This window comes from Stegostoma tigrinum, chromosome 31, assembly GCF_030684315.1.
Source record: "Stegostoma tigrinum isolate sSteTig4 chromosome 31, sSteTig4.hap1, whole genome shotgun sequence".
Lineage (NCBI taxonomy): Eukaryota > Metazoa > Chordata > Chondrichthyes > Orectolobiformes > Stegostomatidae > Stegostoma > Stegostoma tigrinum.
In genome coordinates, this window is record NC_081384.1 from 36,176,343 (window position 1) to 36,201,853 (window position 25,511).

Sequence of the window (25,511 nt, forward strand, 5' to 3'; positions counted from 1 at the left end):
CTCTTCTTGAGCTAATCTTTGACATGGAAAATGCAATTGAGGGGTTGTGCATATAGATAATAACCTTTTTATTTTTCAGGAAGGTGAGTTTATTTATTTGTCTGAAAATTTACATTAATTCATAGGAAGCGAGTAGAAACCCCTATTCATATGGGATCCTAATGAACTTTTCAAATTCTCAACCAACTCGAACACTTAACCCAATAACTGGGTACTGCGTTCAATCTTAAACTTAATCCCACCCCAAAGTGGTGCCTTGTGGTACCTATGTCCGCTCCTGTCAAAATTTTTCACTTCTCCTGTATTATTGTTTCCTTAAACTACAGAAGTTTTCTTACCACTAGACCTGAGCCCCCTGTATGGTGAAGGGACCCCCATGCCCCCAATTCCAGCATTTACATCAATGCTGATAAGGCTTGGAAACCTGCTTCCAAATGTTAAGAGGCGCAGAGCCATTATCTTTACTGTCTTTATCAACTGCAAGCAAGAGCACTCCAGTTTAGTACTTCAAAGCTACCTGAGTAAAACCACGCTCAAAGTACATGTGGGTGGTAAGCAACTTTGCATCTTTCTGTTGGTGGCCAGTGAAGTTCTGACAGCGCTGTTTTGAGGAAGAGTGGGGTAATTTTTTTACACCTGACGATATTGTATGCTTCAACCAATATCACGACAACAACCCTGTCATTATCACAAAGGTATGTATGTGTTGATGTTTGCCATGAACAAATTGACTGCCGCTTTCCAAAGATGGAGGATGGGAAAAATTTGTGGCTGGAAGCGCTGATACTTGTGTTTTGAGGTATTTTCAATGTTGGGGCTGATATATGCTGTTGCATTGTTTTTGAACTTGGGAGGGAAAAAGTCAAAACAATGGCACTTTGAAAAAGGAGGAAGGGAGACAAAGGCAGTGACCACATGGTGGGAAGTGAATACCTAAGAACAACTTTTTTCTATGCAGAGTGGTGTGTATATGGAATGAGCTGCCAAAAGAAGTGGAGGCAGCTGGTCCGATTACAACATTTGAAAGACATCTGGATGGGCGTATGAATAGGAATGGTTTAGAGGAATATGGGCCAAATGGGACTAGATTTATATAGGATATCGGGTTGTCATGGACGAGTTGGACTGAAGGGTCTGTTTCCATGCTGTATATCTTGAGACTACATTCTGAATGCACTTCATTGACTGTAATGTGCTTTGAGACACCCTGAGGTGCGTTGTAAATACAAATCTTTATTTCCATATATACACCCTTGTTAACCTGATTTACGCAATCTGGCACAGAATCCATGGACACTTTTTTTTGTGCTGTAGACTTCCAAGACTCTAACAAGTGAGCATTTACCTATTTCCCATGGCATTCAATGGTGTTCTTTTTATTGAACTGCACCATCCAGCATCCTGATGGTTTCCAATTGCCAGAATTTGAACTGGGCCACATTTTGGCCACAAGTTTCATCAAAGGCTAGGAAATCAACAGCAAATAATTGACCTACTGTTGCCTCTGTGGCTGTCCACCATCTGAGGCAGAAGCTGGGAGTGTGATGGAATAGTCTCCACTTAACTGGATGGTTGCAACTCCAACAGCACTTAAGCAGCTTTGCGCTATCCAGAACAAAGCCGCCTGACTTTGAACTGAGGGGTTTGGGAAAGTGGAACGGAAGGAAGGCTGATCCCAAATCCTTGTGGGGTTGTCAGGCCGTTGAGTTGGGGGAAGGATCAGAGCCCAGGTGCTGTGGCATTTGAGAGATCTAGGGGAGGCTGGGTGATATTGGGGAGAGGGAGTACTCAAATGAGTGGTGTGGATTGAAGATTATTTATATTGACTATATAATACATGAACTTGAACTTAAACTGCGCAGTAACACATTTATAATTTAATTTCTGTTTTGCTGGATCTGGGGTCATGTTAATAGTCAAGAATTTTAAAAAAAAATTAAAGGATGTAAGCTTCACTAGCATAGCAACTTTTCTGGCTGATCCTTAATTTCCTGTGAAGGTAGTGGTGAATTAAAATGGGGACATATGGAAAAGTGGTAAATTGTGAAGCACTTAGCCTAGGCTTAGTTAACTTTAATCCTAATCCTAACCCTAACCCTAACCATTTGGTTAGGTATTAAATCTAGCAAGGTCGCGTTCTGTTGTTAGCCTGAACTCGTCCAGTGTAACATGTATTAATTGTGTTGTCTAATGAAATGTTCGGGTCACAGGTGATTTGATACAAATGGTCCATGATCTTGACAGTAATTGAAGGCAGTCAAAGAATAAAAAAAATGCTGTTACCCACTTGAATTTTAATAATTCCACCCATTTGAAATGGCCTAGAAGTATCTGCATTCGTAACATTGTGCCGTAATTGCATAATTCCTTGTCACAAAAAAAATTCCTTTTTGTCTTTGACCACTCTCATCCCTGGTTATGACTTTTTCCAACTAGCAATGCTGTGGCTACCAATTTCACTCTACACATGCAATAGCAACTTACCAATACATCTTCAATAGTTCCGCTCAATCTGTGATCTCCATCACATAAATGGACAAGAACAGCTGATGTAAGGAAATTTATCTTCTCCAGATTCTCCTCCAAGTCAGCAATCTTCTAATTTGCAGATATCTTACTTTTCCTTCATTACTGCTGAGTCAAAGGCTGTTGAATACCCAACCAAAAGCACTAGCTTATGTCTTTACGTTATGGGCTCGGCAGTTCAAGTTGTTGGCTCACTGCCACCTCATTGAGAACACGTGGGGATTGGCAATAAGAGCTGGCCTTGTTGGCAGCCCCATTATCCTCAGGATGAAGTGTTGAAAAAATATACATTTTGTGTTATATTCTCCATGGCGTGTACAAATTCCGCTTGAAACAATACTGCTATCCTGACTTGGGAATATATTGCAGTTCCTTCATTGTCACTAGCTCAAAATCCAGTTTCCCCTCGCTAACAGCCTTGCTGGGCTACCAATATCTAATGGACTGCAGCAATTTGAAAAGGCAACTTGTCACTACATTCTCGAGGGCAACTAAGGATGGGCAATAAATGCTGGTCCAGTCATTGTCCTTTTTGCATGAATGAATTTAAAAAATGCTGTAATGTTTTTGTTGGAAAATAATGTATTGTCCAATTTACTGTGACCAAACTGGGGCGGCATGGTGGCTCTGGTTAGCACTGCAGCCTCACAGCGCCAGGGACCTGGGTTCGATTCCTGCTTCAGGCGACTGTGTGGAGTTTGCACATTCTCCCCGTGTCTGCATGGGTTTACTCCGGGTGCTCTGGTTTTCTTCCACAGTCCAAAGGTGTGCAGGTTAGGTGGATTGGCCATGCTAAATTGCCCATAGTGTTCAGGGGTGTGTAGGTTATAGCGGGGTGGGTCTGGGTGGGATGCTTCAAGGGGCGGTGTGGACTTGTAGGGCCAAAGGGCCTGTTTCCACACTCTAGGGAATCTAATCTAATCAAACCCCTGTGAGACCTAGCTTGTGAATTTTGATGGTGTGTAATTTTATTCTTCCATTTTTTTGAGAAGATCTGATGCAGAGCTATTTGGGTCTAAAGTACTGCCCAAAGTAGCAGGTAGCAGGTAGCAGTTAACATATTGACTTGCTAACATTTTAAAAGAAGCTTTTAATGCTGTTAAGGTAAAACATTCCACAATTTTATAACAACATAATAACATGTCATTTGCTAAGTTATAATTACATTGTTCAATGCTCCTATCCCTTTAGAACAAATGTCACCACATCTATAAAGGGCTGAAGCAATTAAGTTTAAATTATAGTCTTTGCTTAACAAGAACTTACCTTGAGTAAGTTAGTGATATGTCTGCGTTATAGATAATATACATTGGACCTGCCAAGTTGAGAGGAAATGAAAGACTTGAAAGCGTTGAACTGTGAGTAAGTTTTCTGAACCCTTTGCACGATAAACTGAACAATTCACGGTATTAAATTGTCTGACTAAAGTTTTTTTAAAAATACGTTTTGGCAGTTTTGTTTTGATTTCACAATGCCTAAGCATTGTGATAGTAATGAGGAGAAAACTCAGTATTTTTCTCTTGCTTTACTCCTTCGAAACCTAGTCCAACTTCTGACGATCTGTACCTTTTTGGAGTTAAATACGGAAATGTAGTTGTTGCTACAAATGACTCTACGCTTCCACACAGTGTGCTGTTGAGGTTGACCTAGAATACAATCAATGAAAATCATAGAACAAGATACAGTTGTACATTCATTTGATCGTTTATATGACCAACTGCCATTTCCAAGCACTTTTTAGCTAACGAAACACTTTACAAGTGTGTCCACAGTTGTACCATACGAAATATAGTAGTCAGTTTGGTGCATATCAAACTCTCATTGTGATAAGGAGCAAATTCTTTGAGATTATTGAGGGATAAGCATTCGTTAGGATAATAGGGATATCTACCTGGCTGGTTTTTTTTGTGTTTTGGAATCTTCTACATTCACCAGAACAGGCCTTGGTTTAATGTCTCCTCTCGAGGGTGGAACCACTGATACTGCAGCATTCTCTTCATACTGTACTGGAGTGCATGCAAATCAGTGGTAAGGTTGCTGCTAAGTCACTTTAGATGCAAGAATATGTAGAACTTTCATTTCTCACATCTCTTCAGAAAACTACACCCTGCAACATGAGATACGGCAGAGTTTATGCTGGTGTACTAAGTTCTGAATAACTTTACTATCCCTGAAAATCTAATTTAATATTTACAGAATTGTTCAATACAGATGACACATCACTTTTTTAAGAAGACATCAGCTTTAGTCATGCTAATTCAACTTGTACCTGAATTGATATGTGTGCTCCATTTAATGACCGTAAGACATAGGAGTGGAAGTAAGGCCATTTGGCCCACCAAGTCTACTCTGCCATTTAAATCATGGCTGATGGGCATTTCAACACCACTTCCCTGCACTCTCCCCGTAGCCCTTGACTCCTTCTCAGATCAAGAATTTGCCGATCTCTGCCTTGAAGGCATCCAACGTCCCGGCCTCCACTGCACTCCGTGGCAATGAATTCCACAAGCCCACCACACTCTGGCTGAAGAAATGTTGTCTCATTTCCGTTTTAAATTTACCCCCTCTAATTTTAAGGCTGTGCCCACGGTTCCTAGTCTCCCCGCCTAATGGAAACAACTTCCTAGTGTCCACCCCTTCTAAACCGTACATTATCTTGTAAGTTTCTATTAGATCTCCTCTCAATCTTCTAAACTCTAATGAGTACAATCCCAGGATCCTTAGCCGTTCATCATACATTTAAACCTACCATTCCTGGGATCATCTGTGTGAATCTCCGCTGGTCACGCTCCAGGACTAGTATGTCCTTCCTGAGGTGTGGGGCCCAAAATTGGACACAGTATTCTAAATGGGGCCTAACTAGAGCCTTATAAAGCCTCAGAAGCACATCGCTGCTTTTATATTCCAACCCTCTTGAGATAAATGACAATATTACATTTGCTTTCTTAATTACGGACTCTACCTGCAAATTAACCTTCAGAGAATCCTGGACCAACACTCCCAGATCCCTTTGTACTTCTGTTTTGTGATTTTTCTCACCATTTAGAAAATAGTCCATGCCTGTATTCTTTTTTTCCAAAGTGCAAAACCTCACATTTACTCACATTGAATTTCATCAGCCATTTCCTGGATCACTTTCCTAAACTGCCTAAATCTTTCTGCAGCTTCCCCACCTCCTCAGTACTACCTGCCTGTCCACCTATCTTTGTATCATCGGCAAACTTCGCCAGAATGCCCCCAGTCCCTTCATCCAGATCATTAATACATAAGGTGAACAGATGCGGCCCCAACACTGAACCCTGCGGGACACCTCTCGTCACCAGTTGCCATTCTGAAAAAGAGCCTTTTATCCCAACTCTCTGCCTTCTGTCTGACAGCCAATCCTCAATCCAAGCCAGCAGCTCTCCTCGAACACTATGGGCCCTCACCTTGCTCAGCAGCCTCCCGTGAGGCACCGTACCAAAGGCATTTTGGAAGTCTAGATAGATAACATCTACTGGGTTTCTCTGGTCTAACATACTTGTTACCTCTTCAAAGAATTCCAATAGGTTTGTCAGGCACAAGCTCCCCTTACTAAAACCAGACTGACTTGTTCTCATCTGACCCTGCACTTCCAGGAATTTAGAAATCTCATCCTTAACAACGGATTCTAGAATTTTACCAACTACAGAGGTTAGGCTAATCGGCCTATAATTTTCCATCTTTTGCCTTGATCCTTTCTTAAACAAGGGGGTTACAACAGCAATTTTCCAATCTTCTGGGACTTTCCCTGACTCCAGTGACTTTTGAAAGGTCACGACCAAAGCCTCTGCTATTTCCTCAGCCACCTCCCTCAAAACTCTAGGATGTAGCCCATCGGGGCCAGGAGATTTATCAATTTTTAGACCTTTTAGCTTTTCTAGCACTTTCTCTTTTGTAATGCCGACCATGCTCAACTCTGCCCCCTGGCTGTCCTTAATTGTTGGGATACTACTCACGTCTTCCACTGTGAAGACTGTTGCAAAGCACTTATCAAGTTCTTCAGCTATTTCCTTATCTCCCATCACTAGCCTTCCAGCATCAATTTGGAGCGGCCCAATCTCTACTTTTGCCTCTCGTTTGTTTCTTATGTATTGAAAGAAGCTTTTACTGTTACTTTCTAATATTACTTGCTAGCCTATCTTCATATTTGATATTCTCCTTCCTTGTTGCTGTCTTTGTTATCCTCTGGGAAGGATACAAAAACAAACAATCTTCTGATTTCCCAGTGCTCTTGGCCACTTCATAGGCTATCTCTTTTTCTTTGATACATTTCCTGACTTCCTGTGTCAGCCATGGCTGTCTAATCCCACCCCGGATAATCTTTCTTTTCTTTGGGATGAACCTCTGCACTGTGTCCTCAATTACACCCAGAAACTCCTGCCATTGTTGCTCTGCTGTCTTCCCCGTTAGGCTCTGCTTCCAGTCGATTTTCGTCAATTCCTCTCTCATGCCCCTGTAATTACCTTTAATTAACTGTAACACCATTACATCCAATTTTACCTTCTCTCTTTCAAACTGCAGACTGAACTCTACCATATTATGATCGCTGCCTCCTAAGTGTTCCCTTACTTTAAGGTCTTTTATAAAGTCAGGCTCATTACATAGCACTAAGTCCAGAATAGCCTGCTCCCTTGTGGGCTCCATCACAAGCTGTTCCAAAAAGCCAGCCTGCAAACATTCCATGAATTCCTTTTCTTTGGATCCACCGGCAACATTATTCACCCAGTCCACCTGCATATTGAAGTCCCCCATGATCACCATCACCTTACCTTTTTGACATGCCCTATCTATTTCTCGGTGCATCTTGCGCCCGTGGTCCTGATCACTGTTAGGAGGTCCGTACATAACTCCCATTTATAGTTTTTTTGCCTTTGTGGTTCCTCAATTCCACCCCCACAGACTCCACATCCTCTGACCCTATGTCATTCAGTGCCATAGATTTAATTCCATTCTTAACTAACAAGGCAACCCCACCCCCTCTGCCCACCTCTGTCTTTTCGATATGTTGTGAATCATTGTATGTTTAACTGCCAGTCCTGACTCCCTGCAACCATGTCTCTGTGATGCCTACCACATCACAATCATTCAAGAGGATTTGTGCTGTTAATTTGTCTACTTTGTTGTGAATACTACGAGCATTTAGATAATGTGCCTTAATGCTAACTTTCTTATCGTTATTGGAGAGGTTGGAAATCCCAAGATGTCTTGAGCTATCCTTCCTTTTTGCTGTATTCCTAGTCTGCCTCGAGCTTAAATCCACCTGTACACATTCTATCCTGTTGCTTATCTTTCCATTTAACTCCATACTCCCTGTCTCTTTCATTTTCCCTTCCTCCTGACTCAAGTTTAAAGTCCTACTGACCACCCTATTTATCCTTTTTACTAGAATACTGGTTCCAGATTGGTTCAGGTGCAGACCGTCCCAACGGTACAGATTCTGTCTCTTCTCTTTTCCCGCCCCCCCCCCCCCAAAAAAACTGATGCCAATGCCCCATGAAATGGAATCCCTCTTTCCCACACCAATCCCTTAGCCACCTGTTTACTTCCCTAACTTTCTTTTCCCTATGCCAATTAGCACGTGGCTCAGGCAGTAATCCGGAGGTTATGACCCTTGAGGGCCTGTACTTCAATTTCTTTCCTAGTGCTTGATAATCCCTGTTCAGGTCCTCTACCCTGGCTTTTCCTATGTTGTTAGTCCCAACACGGACCACAACAACTGGATCCTCCCCCTCCCGCTCCAATATCTTTTCAACGCGGTTGGAGATGTCCTGCACCCTAGCACCGGGCAGGCACACACCATGCAGGACTCCCAATCCAGCTTGCATAGGATACTATCTGTCCCCTTAATAATAGAATCCCCTATAACAACTACCTGTCTTTTTGCTCCCCCCTCTTGAATGTCCTTCTGCACCAAGGTGCCGTGGTCAGCTGGCTCATCCTGTCCACAGTCCTTTTTCTCATCCGTACATGGAGCAAGAATTACCAGCCCAGCTCATCTCTCCCCCCCCCCCCCCCCCCCCAACACACACACACACACACACACACACACACACAATCCTAAAACCAGCCCAGCCTGTGTGCGCCTCCCTAACCTGTTCTTACACTCACCCGTCCCTTCTTCCCACCTAAAGCCGGACCTCCATTTCCTATCTACTAACCTCATCTCACCTCCTTGACCTGTCCGTCTTCCCTGGACTGACCTTTCCCCTCCTTACCTCCCCACCTATACTCTCCTCTCCACCTATCATCTTTTCTCTTCATCTTTGGTCCGCCTCCCCCTCTCTCCCTATTTATTCCAGAACCGTCTCCCCATCCCCCTCTCTGATGAAGGGTCCAGGCCCGAAACGTCAGCTTTTGTGCTCCTGAGATGCTGCTTGGCCTGCTGTGTTCATCCAGCTCCACACTTTATCTCATACCTGTTGGTTAAGGGCTGAGGCTCCTGCACTCCTGAACCCTGAATCCCCCTACCTGCCTCACTTAGTCACACCTTGTCCTTGAACACTTTCTGAATGTGGGCTATTGAATCTACTGGGTATGACTGCCTCCTGAATCAAAGTGTCCAGGTAATTCTTCCCCCTCCCGGATGTGCCGCAGAGTTTGAAGCTCAGATCCTAGATCATTTACTCTGATCCGGAGTTCTTCCAGCAACCAACTCTTGCTGCAGATGTGGTCGCTGCTGTTCACAATGGGATCAGCCAGCTCCCACATCATACAGCTACAGCACATCACCTGTCCAGCCATTACTACTTATTTGGTTAACTTTTACAATTTATGTATTAAATGCTTTCTAGCACTTCTCTGCTACACTCTTTCTTTTACAATTAAGCAATTAAACTTTTAATCAATTACAGAATACACAAGGATATAAATTGAAAAGCCTTACCTTAACAACACGTGAGAGTCCTCGGTTAGAGCTCCCACTCTTTCTGCTGCTGGAACAGGAATGGAGGGCTCTGCCGGTCAAGGTAGGTATTTGCTAATCTTTAAAGCAGAGACTCACCCACCTGTAGGCCTCTGATCACTCCCGCTCTTCCTGCTGAGAGCCTGTGGACTTTTAGGTTCGAAGAGGAGGGAGGGAGGGAGGGAGCCCCTACTGACTTGCACCATCTTGCAAATCTTGAATGCCCATCTATTTTGTATTCTCCTGTACTTGCCACCGTGGAATGGTCCTGATAGGCACTTTATAAATTTCTTCCTATGTGGCATGTTCGAACTCACCTGAACAAGCAACTGGAGTCGGTTTCTGCCTACAATTTGTTTCGTGTATTTTGAACACATTTAACTTTTTGTCCAAGGTGACTTTCTTTTGACTTAACTGGTTTGCTCATTTTGTGAATCAGTGGCGTCCAAATGCAGTATGACCTGGACAACCTTTAGTCTTGGGCTGATCACTCAAAGGTATTAATGAGGAAGGAGAATCCATCAGTCGCCCCCTTGACATTCAGTGGTGTTATTACAGTTGAAACGCCATCTATTGACGTTCTGGGAGTTGCCGTTGACTAGAAACTGAATTGGGATGAGCCAAATAAATACAGTGGCTACAAGACCGGGTCAGATGCTGGGAATTCTGGGATGTGTAAGTTGCTACTTGTCTTCTGAAAATTTGTCTATTAGCTACAAAACACAAGTCGGGCATCTGGTGCAATATTTTTCACTTGCCTCAATACGCGCAGCTCCAAGAATGCCAAGAAGCCACAAAGCATTGAGGATAAAGCAGTCCTGTTGACTGGTGCTACATTTAACACCTTCCATATTCACTTCCTCTACTGTTGTACAGTGGCAGAAGTGTACACCATCATTGTCGTACACAGTAATGTTATTACCAAGGCTGATCCAGCCAACACCTTTTAAAACCTTACCTCGAACACCTCAATCAAGGGCAGTAGATGCATGCTAAAAGCATCATCTGCACATTGTCAGAGATAATGGGAACTGCAGATGCTGGAGAATTCCAAGATAATAAAATGTGAGGCTGGATGAACACAGCAGGCCAAGCAGCATCTCAGGAGCACAAAAGCTGACGTTTCGGGCCTAGACCCTTCATCAGAGAGCACATTGTCTGCACATTGTCGTTCAAGTCTCACAGCATCCTGATTTGAAACTATATTGCTATTCCTTCACTGATATTTGATCAGAATTCTGCAACCCCTTCCATAACATGATAGGTTTCCCAACACCACATGTACTGCAACAGTTAAATAACTGCTCACCACCTTTCTTCAGGACAATTCAGATGGGTAATAATTGCTATTCTAGCCAGTGATACCCACATTCTGTGATTGAATTCTTAACAAAGTGCATTTCAAGGGTCGCTCTGCATTTTTCGCAGAAGAGCAATGTGTTCTTGGCGTGCTGTGGCCATTATCTGTGCCTCAATCGGTGTTACCAAAATACCGATCACATGGATATTTGGGTCATTCATTGTGTGAATTGTTTAACTAAAGTACTCCATAAATTGCACTGATTTTAAAATAGGTAATGTGCAATTCTAGTCGCTCTGTTTTAGGAAGGGATTTTAATGTGGATAAGTGTGAACAGTCTAACAATGCAAGTCAAGACAAGAGTGAGATAGGAAAGGATGAAGAATTTAGCAGTAATGGTACATCAGTGAGTATTGTCCGTGCAGGGAATAATACGGCCTGTACAAGGGGGCATAGCTGCAAATTGAGTGGTGATAGATTTAAGACAGATGTCAGAGGCAGGTTCTTTACTCAGAGTGGTAAGGGTGTGGAATGCCCTGCCTGCCAATGTAGTTAACGCAGCCACATTAGGGGCATTTAAACAGTCCCTGGATAAGCATATGGATGATGATGGAATAGTTTAGGGGGATGGGCTTAGATTAGTTCACCACAGGCCTGCGCAACATCGAGGGCCGAAGGGCCTGTTCTGTGCTGTATTGTTCTATGTTCTAATAATAAAATAAACTAAATTAGAGACTCTTCATCATCTGAATGTACAAAGTGTTCACAGTAAGATGGGCGAACATTTGGCACAAAAATAAAGCTAACTGATTTAGATCTAATCACCATTCCAGAGACCTGTTTACGTAGTGAACAAAGTTGAAAAGCAAATGTTCCAGGATACAAATTAGTTTTCCTTCCTCTCAGCCATTGCAAAGGAGGAAGATAGATTTGTTGGTAAAAAGACAACAAAAAGTATGAATGAATCAAGGATCTTGGCTCAGAAGATCATGAAGTGCAATCTGCAAATGGAGATTAGCAATAGCAAGAATCAGGGATTGCTCGTTTGAGTAGTATTTATGCTTCCTAACAATGGTTATGTTGATACATACAGTATGAATCAAATTATTTAAAATATTGTGGGTGTTGAATATTCTTGTAGACTGGATCAATAAAAGTGGCAAAGGTAGTCTGGAAGTTGAGTTTTTAGATGGTTTCCTGGAGTAATATGTGTGGAACTAACAAGGGGTAAAGCTAGTTTAGATCTAATATTGTGTAGAATCCATAGAATCCCTCCAGTATGGAAGCAGACCATTCATCCCATCAAGTCTACACCAACCCTCCAAAGAGTATTTCACCCTGACCCACCCCTTACCCCATCCCTGCATTTCCCACCCTATACACAAAGGGCAATTTAGCATGACCAATTTACCTGGCCTGCATATCTTTGGACTAATGGGAGGAAACCCACACAGACACAGGAAGAAGGTGCAAACTCTACACAAACAGTCACCCAAGGCTGGAATCGAATCCGGGTCCCTGGCACTCTGAGATAGCAGTGAGCCACCATGATGAGACAAGGTTAATTTGTAATGTCTTAGCAAAAGATAAAGTGGGAATTAATAATCATAATGCAGTTGATTTCAATGTTAAATTTACACGTGCAGCATTCTAATGAGAAATTGGAATCTTAAATGCGAGGGAAGGTTTTTTGAATAAATTGGATAAAATGGTACGATAGTAAGTTAGCAGTGGGTAACATTTAAAGATACAATATAAGATGTTCAACACGATATGATCCATTGAAAAACAAAATCTCCAAGACATGGCAACCACGTTTAACCAATTCATAGGAATGCACTGAAGAAATAACATACTGTCCTTGGACTTCCAGAAAACATTAGAAAAGATGCCACATTGAAGGTTATTGTGGAAAATAAAAGCTCAAGGTATGGTGTAACATACTAGCATGTCTGGAAAATTAGCTGGCAGAACAATATATGTACATAAATAGATCTTTCTATAATTGGCAGGATGTGGTGAACAGAATCCTGCATGGGTCTGTGCTCGAGTCTCAACTTCTTCCCAATTGTATCATAACTTGGATGAGGGGATTGAAGGCAGGGTATCTAAATTTGCAGATGATGCTAAGGAAAGTATGTTGTGAATGTTGCAGTCAGACTGAGTGAAAGGGCAAAACGCTGACAGCATATAACATGGAAAAATGTGACTTTGCCTTTTGATTCTTCCCCTCAAAGTGATCAGTATTACTTAAGTACGAAATAATTGTGGAACTCCAAGACTGAGGACCTGTGTGTTCTAGACTGAGTCACAAAATGTTAGTTTGCAGATATAGCATGTAATCAATAAAGCTAATAGACGCTGTCCTTTACAAGAGGAATTGGTAGGATGTTATGATTCAGCTATACAAAGTATTAGTGAGGGTACTTCTTGAATACTGTGTGGTTTTATGCTAATTATTTTAAAGGTCTTGAGCCATTTTTTCTGCACTAAGCATGCTACTTAAATAAAAGTTTTATTGTTAACAGCTTAAACCCATGGGATTTTGGTTTTGAGAACATGAACAGTGGGTTCTTGTTTATATTATCAAAAGTTCTCTACAATTTCCAGTTGCTCTGGGATCCACCACATTCTGTATCTGTAATGATGCTTCCCTAATAGGTGTATTTAAGCTGTCACTTTGGTAAAGCAGGATGCCTTGGCAGAATGAATGCTCAGGTGTAGGAAATTTTTTCAGAAGGCATTGAGCTGTTCAAATGTTCATTTTTCTAAGTTTTTGAGAGAAGTAGTTTGTGCTGCTATTCATGAATACCATGTGTCCCTGAACCTTAATTGGGAAGCACTGTTATTCATCCTAAAGATGATAATTCTTAGTAAAACCTTGCCCATACCCTGAGGGTATGTGATTAGATTAGATTCCCCACAGTGTGGAAACAGGCCCTTCGGCCCACAAATCCACACTGCCCCGGAGGAAACCCACGCAGACACGGGGAGAATGTGCAAACTCCACACAGACAGTCACCCGAGGCTGGAATTGAACCCAGGTCCCTGGTGCTGTGAGGCTGCAGTGCTAACCCCTGAGCCACCGTGCCGCCCCAAATTGTAAGACTTCCATGTACCAAAGTATGAAGAGAATTCTGTAAGGAACTGTTAAACCAGTCCAGCATTTACTTTTCTTGTTTTAGGGCTTAGCAAATGGACAAGCACAGAAATGAAGTTATTTTTAGAAATGGCTAGCCCTACCTCAACTTTTTTTTTTGGCCCAATTTGTGCAGTTCTTAATCTGGAATCGTGTGGCAGAATGTTGGCCAGAGCAATAATACCTGACATGGTTCCTAGTTGCTGCAGTAACGATGTCAGTATATCAACTTATGCCTCACCTTGTGTAGTTTGAGAGCCCTCTGTGCCAGGCCAACCCAGTAATTAACTTTTAAATATTCGCCTGTGTGAATGGACATTTCAAGACTATGCAAGGTACTGTAGCCGTAACTTTAGGATTGAATTTGATTTTAACAGTATCAGCTGTTTTATACAATTTGAGCCTTGAAGTTAAGTTTATTGTAGAACATACGATGAAAAATCACATGGCAGTAGGATTTTAATGTGTGCTGATAGTGATATCCTTATGTTGCACACTGATGTCAGCAGATTGCTTGGTACATGGATGGAGAGATGACCGAGGCCGAAATTGAATCAGTTCAAACCCTATAGCAAAGAGAGCCTTGTGCTCTTTGCCTTACTTAAAGGCACGTGTATGGTACTGTGTTCCAAATGTAATTCAACTGGTCACACGACATGGCTTTAAGCAAAATGTACTTTATCTGCAGTTAAAATGCAAATAAAAGAAAGAAGAATTGGTATAACTTTAACTCTATTGGAAAATGTAACACAATAATAAATTATTTAGCTACTAAACAGCAACTGTTCCAATATAGTAACATGCCTTTGGTGAAGGCAATGTCAGTAAAACAGATTGTTTCAAATGTGACTTTGGTAACAGGAGGAGAACCTAAGTTTTTAGCTGGAACAGAGACATGTAATAGGTTCCACAACCAACTTCTAAACCCCAGCAACAGCTGAAAGCTAAACTAAAACCCTGACTCCACCCATTCATGCTACTTTTATTGTTCTAACTTTAAGAAAAGCTCTGAAGCTGTTAACTTTATTGGCTTCAATTAGACAGCTTGCCACCAATGGCTCAACTTCTTTTCCAAAAAAGGACAAAATATGCCTAGAAGGCATAGTATTGTCACACTGTTATCTCTAATCACCCTTAAATACCGGGAGAGCGCTGTGACAGCTGTTGGGTCATTTATGTTTGCTATCAGATTGATTGATTGGATTGGAAGTTACTGCCATTATCTGGAAAAAGAGGTTGATCTGTCTTTGCATCTTGATAAACCTTACCCTTTCACTCTCTGCTCTATTTAGTCTTCATGCTCGGCTGTCATATCTGTTCTGAGCCCTACCTGCTCTCCCATATGCCATTTGCACTCTATCTATTCCCACTCCTTTTTGTGTAGTCTCTACCATGTTTGGGCCCCTTTTGGCCAATTTTTGAGTAAATGGCTATGAGAAAGGCCCAGTGCTCTGTCTCATGAGAAGAATAGCTGCTTTTTCAAGTGTGATAACAAAAATCTTGCAAACTGGAAGTTCTGTTTGGAGGTTGGTATTTGTTCCTGACTTTCCTAGTCACTTAATGTGCTGAGCTTTGTATGAATGGCAGCTTCCCTTATATGTTAATGGGTCCTATTCCTTTTTGCTCTGTATCTCTACCCTAATTTTTCAGAGGTATGGACTCTGCGTTCCTCTTCTCTTGTGCTGTCCTTCAGGTTGAAATAAGATTATGCTAACCGTTGCAATTATTAATAAAAACTCCACTAACTGCTGAACAATGAGATATATTGAGATTGTTAGTAAAACAAGGAAAACTATTCCTTGATCTTGAAATATGAGCGGCAGAGAGACAGTGAAATTAATGAGTTTACTGTCGAATGCACTTCTTTTCTAGAAGAAACATATTTCTGTTCATGTGCACGAAGTACTTCTGTTGCTGAATCTTCACATTGTTTGTTTTATCAATGGGCATTGCTGTTTATTTGCATTAGAAATTCTTATGCTGAATTTAGTAAGGGGGCATATTGATATGGCGTGCTGGAGTCCATTCTCATTTTCAACTCTAACCTATCCATTGCCTATTGTATAATAAATTATGATATGGAAACTAATTGAAACTTATTTCCACACCTTTCTCTGCAGGGTAAAACAGATGACCGATCTGGACGAATCCATTGGGATCTAACTGTATTTTCATTGAAGTTAAGATACTAAAAGAAGCTGGTCTTAACAGCCAGCAGCAGATGTTGCCTGCTGATCATTCATAAAGGTTCATGGCGTGTTTCTACTTCACTTTCGTTCCTGATATACCTGCACAGTAAGAACATTTTTCAATAATGTTACTGTCTTAAAATTGTTTATCTGGCTGGTTGTGTGAATTAATCTGGCAGTAGAATTCTCCCAAAGAAAACAGAATAGTTTGGCATTTTTTAAACATTTTCGCTAATAGGCATCGATGTTTGAAGGCTTGATAAACTGAAGGATGTAAACATTGTTCCAGGCTACCAGTTAAAAACGAGAAAATGTAATGCCACTCACTTGCTTGTTCCCCATAACCTTTATTGATCCTTTTTCCAATCCTTAAATCCTTTTGAAAATAGTTTGACTCTGCCATAAATCATTACCAAAGCAGACTTTTTCTCATTTTTTAAACCATGTATGAAGAATGTTTTCTACTCGTCATTCAGTTTTTGCAACTATTTTAACTGTTTTGCACTTTGGTTAACTGTCTTCTAAATCTCTGGAAACAAATCTAACCATTGAAGGTTATGATAATGTAAACATTGTGAAAACCCTTACTTTGTTAATCGGGTAGTTGAAATTGCTGACTTTCTCGAGGTAATCTTTACTTCCACATTCTGATCATCTTCCCTACCCTCAACTTAATGGTATATAAGTGGAGTCTTTTGATCTGCTGATTTTCAGATCTGTCTTCCAGTGTATTCCTCCAATTCTCTGGCTACTTGATCATGTTCTCATCGTCCCCGTCGCATAGCTCATTGTTATCTCTAAATATCATGAAACGTAGCACTTTACTTTGCTTCACTTAAATGCCATAAAGGTCAGGAAAAGGGGCTCAGTTTTCATCTTTAGTGCAATCCAACTTTGGCTTTGAAATTCCCACTGTCCCCCACACACTGTTTTATTTCAGAGTAAGAAGCAAAGAATTGTGTGTGCTGGAAGTATGAAACACAAACTCAAAGGATTGGAGAAACAGACCTGGCAGCATTGCTCGAGAGAGAACCAAAGTTAATGTTTTGCGCCCAGTGACTCTTTGTCACTGGACTTGAAACGTTAACTCTTTTTCTTTCTGCAGATGCTGGCAGATCTGCTGAGTTTCTCCAACATATTGTTTTTGTTCCTGTGTCTTAATCATGTATGGCGCTCTTTTGTTTTAAATGCTGTGCAATAGTTATCTGTAACTTGCAGAAACTCCATGGGATCTACAAAATCACCACACTTCCACCTTAAGCATTCAGTCCGTGAACCTCCTCAGAATTTGTCTCACTTTAATTACACTCTACTGAACGTCATCTCGATGTTAAGTATCTAATTTTGGTATGTTACTTACAAAGAGTTTTGCAAATGCATATAAAGCATACTTAGTGCATTTCCATCATGTTGACAAATGCAACTAATTTGTAGAAACTTCGGATGTAGAATCATTCAGTACAGGAGAGGCCCTTTGGCCTATCAAGACTAATCTGGCTATATTCTCCTGTAGCCTTCTAACTCTCTCATGTTCCTACTTCAGCTGATCTTCCAAATGAATATTTTTCTGGAAGACTGAGAATAGCTATAAGCACTGTTCTGAAAAAGGCTGTATTAATACAAACTGTTTCAAGTTGAATTATGTGCGTACTGGACTGTTACTTTGTCTGTATTTTTGCTGTTGTGATTGTCTTAAATATAAACAGTATTTGTACAAAAATGTTTTTGTTTTAAGTAAATGAAGTGGCATTTATTATACATTCTGAGTTGACCCTGAAAGCATAAGCCATCTTGTAACGTTGCAGTCTATATAACCCAAGGTACTATCTGTATTAGATAAGGAACCCCAGAATTTAATGCAGCGACTAAAGGAGCAACAATAAATGGCCATGTTGGGATGCTTGTTTAGCTTGCAGGGGAATTTAGAGGTGCTGCTTTTCCTATGTAACTACTGCCCTTCCCCTTATACATGGGGAAGCAGTTGGTTAGCAAGATGCTGATGCTGTCTCAGAATCTCTAACCACTTTGTAGTCATGGCATTTATGCAGTTAAGATGAGTTTCTGATTACTGATGATCCTCCGAATGTTGTTGATGGGGAAATCACTGGTAATGTCCAGGGAAGATGGTTAGATTCAGTCTAATTGGAAATAGACTTTGCCTGATACTTGTCTGAATTTGTGCATTTTATATAAGACTTTCACAACCTTGGAACGTTACAAAAGGTGCTGTAGTACAGGGAACATCTTGCACAGCAATTTCTGCACAGCAGACTCCCACAAGCAGCAATGTAGTAATGACTGGTGTGTTTTTGTGACATTGATTGATTGGATAAATATTGGTGAGGCCACTGGGGGAGCACTCCTGCCCTTGTTTGTAATAATACAGTGGAATCTTTTAAGTTCAACTTTCTGGTTGAATGTCTTGTACTCGAGAAGTCACCTCGGACAATGCAGCTTTCCTGTAGTATTTCATTGAAGCGTTAACATCAATTTTTGTGTTCAAGTTTGTGGATTGGGAGTTGAACCTACAACCTTTGAATTCCGAGGTGATAGTGTTATTTGTTAGTTTAATAGTGTTTGATAACGTTTTGTTGAGCCATGGCTAATATAAATATGTGGTGCAAACTTAGACATTGGGCTGATCAGTGACAAGTTGTTTGCCCATGTGAAATGTAATATTGACGTTGATTGTCTTCATCTTTAAAAATTGTGAACAGACCTGAATTTTCACCAGTTCCAAAGAAGGGTGACTGGACCTGAAACATTAATGCTGCTTTCTTTGCACAGATGCTGCCACACCTCCTGAGTTTTTACAGCAGTTTCTGTTTTTTTGATTTCCAACATCCACAGCCCTTTTTTGTTTGTTTAATGGACCTGAATGTCATGTCGTCGTTAGGGGATAACCACACCTCTAATCTTGTTCTGGAGTGACGGAACTGCGAAGAATTTGGAGTTGGTGGGTTCTTGGACGCTGCCTTGAGGAACCCATTGTTTGATACCTTGTAGATTTCTCATTATTTTACTTTATTTTGCATACCTTTTAATTATGGGCTGGAAATGACTGGACTTTGAGACAGTTTAGGTTAAAAAGAGAACAGACCAGGCTAGCACTGTTTGTTTGTGAGGCAGGCCTGGAGGCTAATTGCAGGCTGAGCCATGATTAAAAGGCTCTAACATTCACAGCAACCCCTGGGAAAAGCACTGTTTAAACAGAGAGCAGAAGCTGGCTATTAATGAGGCCTGTACCTGGAAGGTGGTTCCAACAAGCCCAAAGTAGGCCCCATATACGGGCAGATGGCATTTATTGAATGGTGACAAAGGCCTTGCTAACAGTTGATCAGTTTGTTAGGATGGGACCAGAATTAAAATTTTTAAAAACTATTTTCTGAGATAAGAGATTTTGGAATGCTGCAGAGACAGCAAGAAGGTTTGAAAGCTCCCTACCTAATCTGATATGCCAGGTTCCAGAGGCCCAAAGGGAGGAAAGCCGAGTTAAAAGTATTGCTGCCTTTGCCTGGGTGAACTGAGAAGGTGACCCTGATCAATGTTTCAAGAAAAATAGTAAATGAGTCCACACATTAAACCTGTGTCAATGCATTATGAAGAACGTATTATTAATCTCTTAATCTTTATTAATCTTTAGTTATTTTTGTTATCCCTTAACTGTGTATTTGCTGTTTGTCTTTTTTGTGTGAATTGGGCTGAAAACAAATGTTTTAGGATTGAAACACAGGCATTAATTAATTTGCATGCTGTTTAGTTTTCTCTCTGCTAATGCTAGTTTGTATTTAATAAATTGTTAAGCCTTTTTAATTCAAATATAAAACAAGTATCTGGAAATTAATTATTCATGCAGTCTAGGATTAGTTACTCAAAAATCCAGTTACGAACCCATTGGTGTGCCTGTATGGGTGACCTCACTGGTTTAATTTTACAGCACTAAGTATACAGAAATAGAAAGGCTGCTTTGGCTCAGCTGTCTGTTTCCATGTTGTAACACTCTCTTTTTGTTATGTATTGGGATCATTTGGCTTCCAACAGCAATCATCGAGTTCCTCAATGTTATATATGCCACAAGGCACTGGAAAATTGCCTTGCTGATCTCAGTTGACATGACATTGACTAGGATTCCTTTACGACATGCTAGCAGAAGAACTGCCTAAATGCCAAAGGCAGTCACTGGCAACTCCCCTCTGGAGTTGGGCTCTCTTTATTGTACGTATTTTGACCAGGCTATAAAGAGACTTGGAGTGAACTTCAAAAGAAAATATTTTCCACACATTACACAAACACAACTTTTATTGACCAGTGGAATGTACAGAAAAAGTATGAGATGAAGCAAATTTGAATTAGGATTTCTTGATTTTTGTTTTATTCTGCATCTGTCAGATTTCATAGCTGACAAAAAAAGGGAGACCAAACCTTCACCAAATTAACTTTTGAAAAACAAATCACGGTAGAGAATCTAAAACCCAATAGCATTGATGTTTTAAAGTAAGTGGCTCCAAGCAATTGATCATAGATTTTTGTGTTTTTACCACAAGCGCCCTGACGAACAATGCTAATGAGAAGATGTGTTTGTTCTGTAAGAAATGAATGAAATTTGAACAAAAGTTTTATTCCATCTGTAGCTGGCTGAGGATGATTGATGGATCGTTTGCCTGATCACTTGAGTGTGGATTAGTGCTTGGTCAACAAGATAAGTGATTATGGTGCATTTATAGCATTGTACTTTTTGTCAACTCTGGGTTTAAGCACTAGATTTGGCATCTATCAGAATATAAACTTTTTTTCTTTGATATTACAATTTCTTTTTGGTCAAAAATGGATGTAGTAAAATGGCATCTGTCAGGCTTTATAACACTCTAAATGTTTGCTTCAAGGGAAATGGTTGACTTATAGTTGCAGATGCAGTTTCTAATGCCAGTTGGCAGCAGGCAGAAAAGGTAGTGCTTGAAAGTATGTGCTGAACAATTAAATTGTTAATATTGAGACCACTGAGACGTTATAGGAAGGGCCAGGTATAGGAAAGATATATAATTGCTGACAACAGAAGCCACTGCATCACAGTGCTGCATTGTTCTTGTAGAATTTTAAATTCACACTGTTTACTTCATAGGGTTCTTTTCGTTGTTTGCTATTTTAGAATCGTTGCACAAGGAATTGGAACTACAGTGGATTTAAGTTCATCCTTTACTACGAGTTTGATTTATTCCTTTTTAAACATATATACTCCGAAATAAGTGGTTTGGAAAATTAAGTAAATGTACCAAAAAAGTGAAATTGCCCATCTTCATGAAATTTTGTCTTCAAATTTTTCTGCAAATAAAATTAAAATATTTTAGTTTATCCTAATCCCTACCCCTGTCTCCTTCCTCACTGTTCACTCAAAAAAGTACTTTCCTATATGCAATCACTACTAGTTAGGATAATATCAGAAGATAAGTATTTATGTATCACTGTTTGGTGTGAATTACCTCTTCTACTGTAGGTGGATGCTGGTAATGTTTTCTCTCCTGCTAGTCTGTCATTAAACAATGTCTCCAAAACTAATTGAGTTTCAACAGAACTTGGTGCACAAATACAGCATGGTTTATTATTTGTCTGTGTTTTTCATTGTGTATTTAGGTTGCATGTGTCATTGACAAGCAACAAGATGTTAAAGCAGAAATTCTTTAATGTCTTTCCTGATGTGCATGCCTTTTTTTTTGAAGAAAAAGATGCTGCACATTCACAACCTAAAAGTCATGAATTTAGCAGCTGTGAACTTTGTAATTTTGCCCTGTTTCTCCTAGCTTGCAGTTTTGGAAGAAAAAATTAATTTAATTTGAAATACTTAAATGTGCCCATTTGTAATCCACTAGTAAGTAGGATTAGAGTTCAATGAAATCCAATATGTTTCATTTTTTTTTACTAATTATGGTCTACTTGTTTGTGAAATTTTTCTCAACTTGAGAGCATGACCTCTGAATTGTTCGCTATCTGCCCTCCTGCCAGGCACACGCTACATACCTGTCACCAGGTCTTGCTGACTTCGCTCTTAGAGTAGAACTGTTTTGTTCCTATTCACACTTCCATTTATACCCTTTTTACTTCTCTATCTACCCTTTTCTAACCACAATTACCAACCTCTTGGTTTAAGCTCTGAGCACCCATATAATCAGTTCCACTTACACCACCTGTCTTGTCTGCAGCAAAAAACAATTTTCCAACCTCTTTCACCTCTGAAGAGGAGTCATTTGGGACTCAACCTTTATCCCTGTTTCTCTCTCTACAGATAGTCAGACCAGTGAGTTTCTACAGCAGTTTATTCTAGATTATTTTCCTCACTTCTTCTCAAAACTAACCTGTATTCAATGAATACATTCTTATTGTATTTACCTCATGCAAAATTATGAAGTTAATTAAAATTTTGGACCATTTCTTCTGGAGGTTACAAATATAAATAAATTCCAGGAAAAATACTTTACTCTACTCTAACCAAGTACTCTTACTACATATCTGTACTGTTATCTGACATTGCTGGATTCTTTTGGTGGGGTTATAGTTTCTTTGATAGAAGTGAATCAGCATGGCAGGGTTATTTTCTTAAGCTGATTCATCATTCAGAACTTAAATCTCCCTCTATCAGATATTCTTGTTCAGGCCATAACAATTGATGGGCAACACTATTCCTCCTTTTGGTGTCTGAGGAATTCTTCAGTCTTCCTAATTGAAGTCCCAGTATTGGATTCATGCTTAGAGACACAGTAAATTCTATAGAAAATAGCCAACTTTTCAATCCTTCGTTGAGTGGCTACTGTTGGTTTCGAGAAATGAGAAATCCTTCTTTTCATCAGTTTCAAGATCACTCAACCACTCAACAGCCTTTTCTAAAACATGGCCTATTATTACTTATTTATTATTGCTGTTGAATTAAATTATTAAAATTTTCTTTAGAATTTGATTTCTTTTAGGATATGTTTTTCTGATTAAATTTCTGCCAAAAGCAGGTTATTATCCTGCAAGAGATTTTGTAATGGATAAATTTCTATATTTTTGACTTGGTATCTGTTGACTGTTCCTAACTCAAAGTTGGGATAAACTTTTCATGCCCTTTTTCTTCCTAGCCCAAGTTTCAAATTGAATTAATGTGTGATGTTGAAAACTAAGTTGTTGTGTGTAAAACTCAAAGGTGACAAGATCTGAGTATCCTAAAGTGAAGTTCTAAGCAAATACTTGCTTTTTGCAGTTAGACGTTGTTTTAATTGCAAAATAGAAAACTATGTAAATATTTTGCATGGTCATTTGTATAGTGTCTCTCTCTCAATGTAGTTGTTGTTTGACACAGGTGGCGTACTCTTGCAATCTCATCAAAGGTGCCAATTTTGCAAAGGGAATAGAGATTTTTTTATTTAACCTATTTTCTGATGAAACTGTTCAGAGATGTTATTACACACCTGGATTGGAGGGGTGGGTATTTTCTATATCAGCTTGCTTAGGCATGCTATTCTGCACTGTGGGAGCAAGTAGGGAAATTACCACTGTGACAAGAGCCCTGGAATGGAGGGGTGCTATGGTGATGGTTATTGTTTCCACTTGCGGCTAATCTGTCTTCCCAATTGACGGTTGCTACCGTGCTGGAAGCAATATGCTCCTTAAATGAAGAGAGTAGTGGAAAAGTGCTCTTGTGGTGCAGCGGTAGCATCTCGGTCCCTGGACTGAGACCCAGGTTCAAGTCCCACTTGCTCCAGAGGTGTGTAATAAGATATCCGAACAGGTTGATTACAAAACATAAGTCAAACAAAGAAAAGTAGTGTACTATAATCATGTCTTAAAACAGGGATGTCAGAAGACATTTTTAAATATTTTAACTGTCAGACCTTCTTTAAATGGCTGGTATGATCAGACATACCAACACTTGGTATGGGGCAAATTTATCAAGAATTATCAATGCAAAAACTGTTAAAGATGTACCCTTTTAAGTACTAACCATTAATCCTTAAATGTATTTGTCTTAAAATCATGCGTTTGTTTTTTAAAAATTTGACATTTTTGAATGATTTTTACATTTTTTCCCCCAAATTTTTACCATTCATTTTTAAGGTTGCACAGTACTTCCACACCTCTCTTTTAAACATCACCATTCTTCCATATGCACTTATTTGTCATGAGTCTATCACTGTGTATTTTGCAGTAAACTAGCTAATTATGTGAATAATGAAGTTGCTAGTTCAATGTAATAGATAAAAAACGGAAAGAGCTGCAGATTCTGTATAAATAAGAAACAAAAACACGAATTGCTGGAAAAGCTCAGCAGGTCTAGCAGCATCTGTGAAGAGAAATCAGAGTTAATGTTTTGGTCCAGTGACGAGAATTCCTAGAAGCATGGCATTCCAACTGGAATTCCATCAACAAATACATTGATTTGGAGGCAATCTACCATCCCCTGAGAAAAAGAACAGGAAATGACATCACCAATGCAGGAAATGACATCACCAACCCAAGGAAACCTAACCAGATAAATAGAAAGCGGGACATAACACCAGCGCTTCGTCGGAGGCTCACTGACGATGTTACCTAGAGTGGTGACGAAACGTCTGAAAACTAACCTTCCAGCTCAGCGAGCAAACTCACATCCAGAACTTCAACCTGAGCTACAAATCTTCTTAAAACTCGCTAGCAATTTATTGTTTATTGGATGAATGTTAAATTCAGAATGGTAGGATGGAAAGAGGAGATCAAATTCTTAAAAGCAGTGAACATTCTAACTTAGAAGGATGGGAAAAAGAAACAAAATGTTTTTGTTTTGTTAACTACTGATATAATCATGAAATAATTGTCAGCCAAACATGGTAGAGTCAGAGCCCATTGTTGCCTTTATCTGTTGTAATATTTAATTATGAGTTATGTACCTGATTTAACACATTAGTATTGTTATATTATATCTAATTTGAGTTCTAATTCAGTAGGTCTTCAAGTTGCAGAATGCCATTAATGTCATTAATGAAATTCTCATTTCTTGAAATTAAATTTAATGTACCTCACTCATTTACTTATTCACCAGCCTTCCAATATCCCTCTAATACTTGTTAACATACTCCTCTCAAAAGTCCAAGAGATGTTATTTGCAAAATTTGGAAATTGTGCACTTTTACACCTGAGCCTAAGTTACGAATATAGATGAAATAGGAATGTTCTCCATGTTGTCCTCTAGGGACTTGGACTCTAAATCTGCTTGTGATCTCAAAGGTAACAGTGTATAATTATTTGCAAGCAAACAGGCAGGAGCAGGAGTGGTCACATTGCTCTTCCATTCAGTACCATCATAACTGATCTTGGGCTTCACATTCTGTTTTAACTCCCTGCTTTTCCCCAAGAGATCAAAAATGCCAATCTGAATTTAAAACATACGGTAAGTTGTGCCTTATGTTTTGCGTACGTGTGTAAAACAAA

The 25,511-nt window shown here is 39.9% G+C and overlaps 1 protein-coding gene across 14 annotated transcripts in view; it reads left to right on the forward strand.

Annotated features, from left to right (window-relative positions):
- The window catches only part of tanc2a (tetratricopeptide repeat, ankyrin repeat and coiled-coil containing 2a), a 778,741-nt gene that overhangs the window by 119,566 nt on the left and 633,664 nt on the right, over window positions 1-25,511 (forward strand). For 3 of the 14 annotated variants that reach the window (XM_059638829.1, XM_059638831.1, XM_048560297.2), the window contains 2 exons: window positions 3,826-3,884; window positions 16,008-16,182. The exons of 6 other annotated variants lie outside the window; for them this stretch is intronic. The gene's annotated coding sequence lies outside the window, so the exon portion shown is untranslated. Of the gene's footprint in view, window positions 1-3,825; window positions 3,889-9,398; window positions 9,513-16,007; window positions 16,183-25,511 lie in introns of all 14 variants that reach the window. 5 more of the 14 variants (XM_059638832.1, XM_048560295.2, XM_048560298.2 and 2 more) reach the window with 3 other exon arrangements.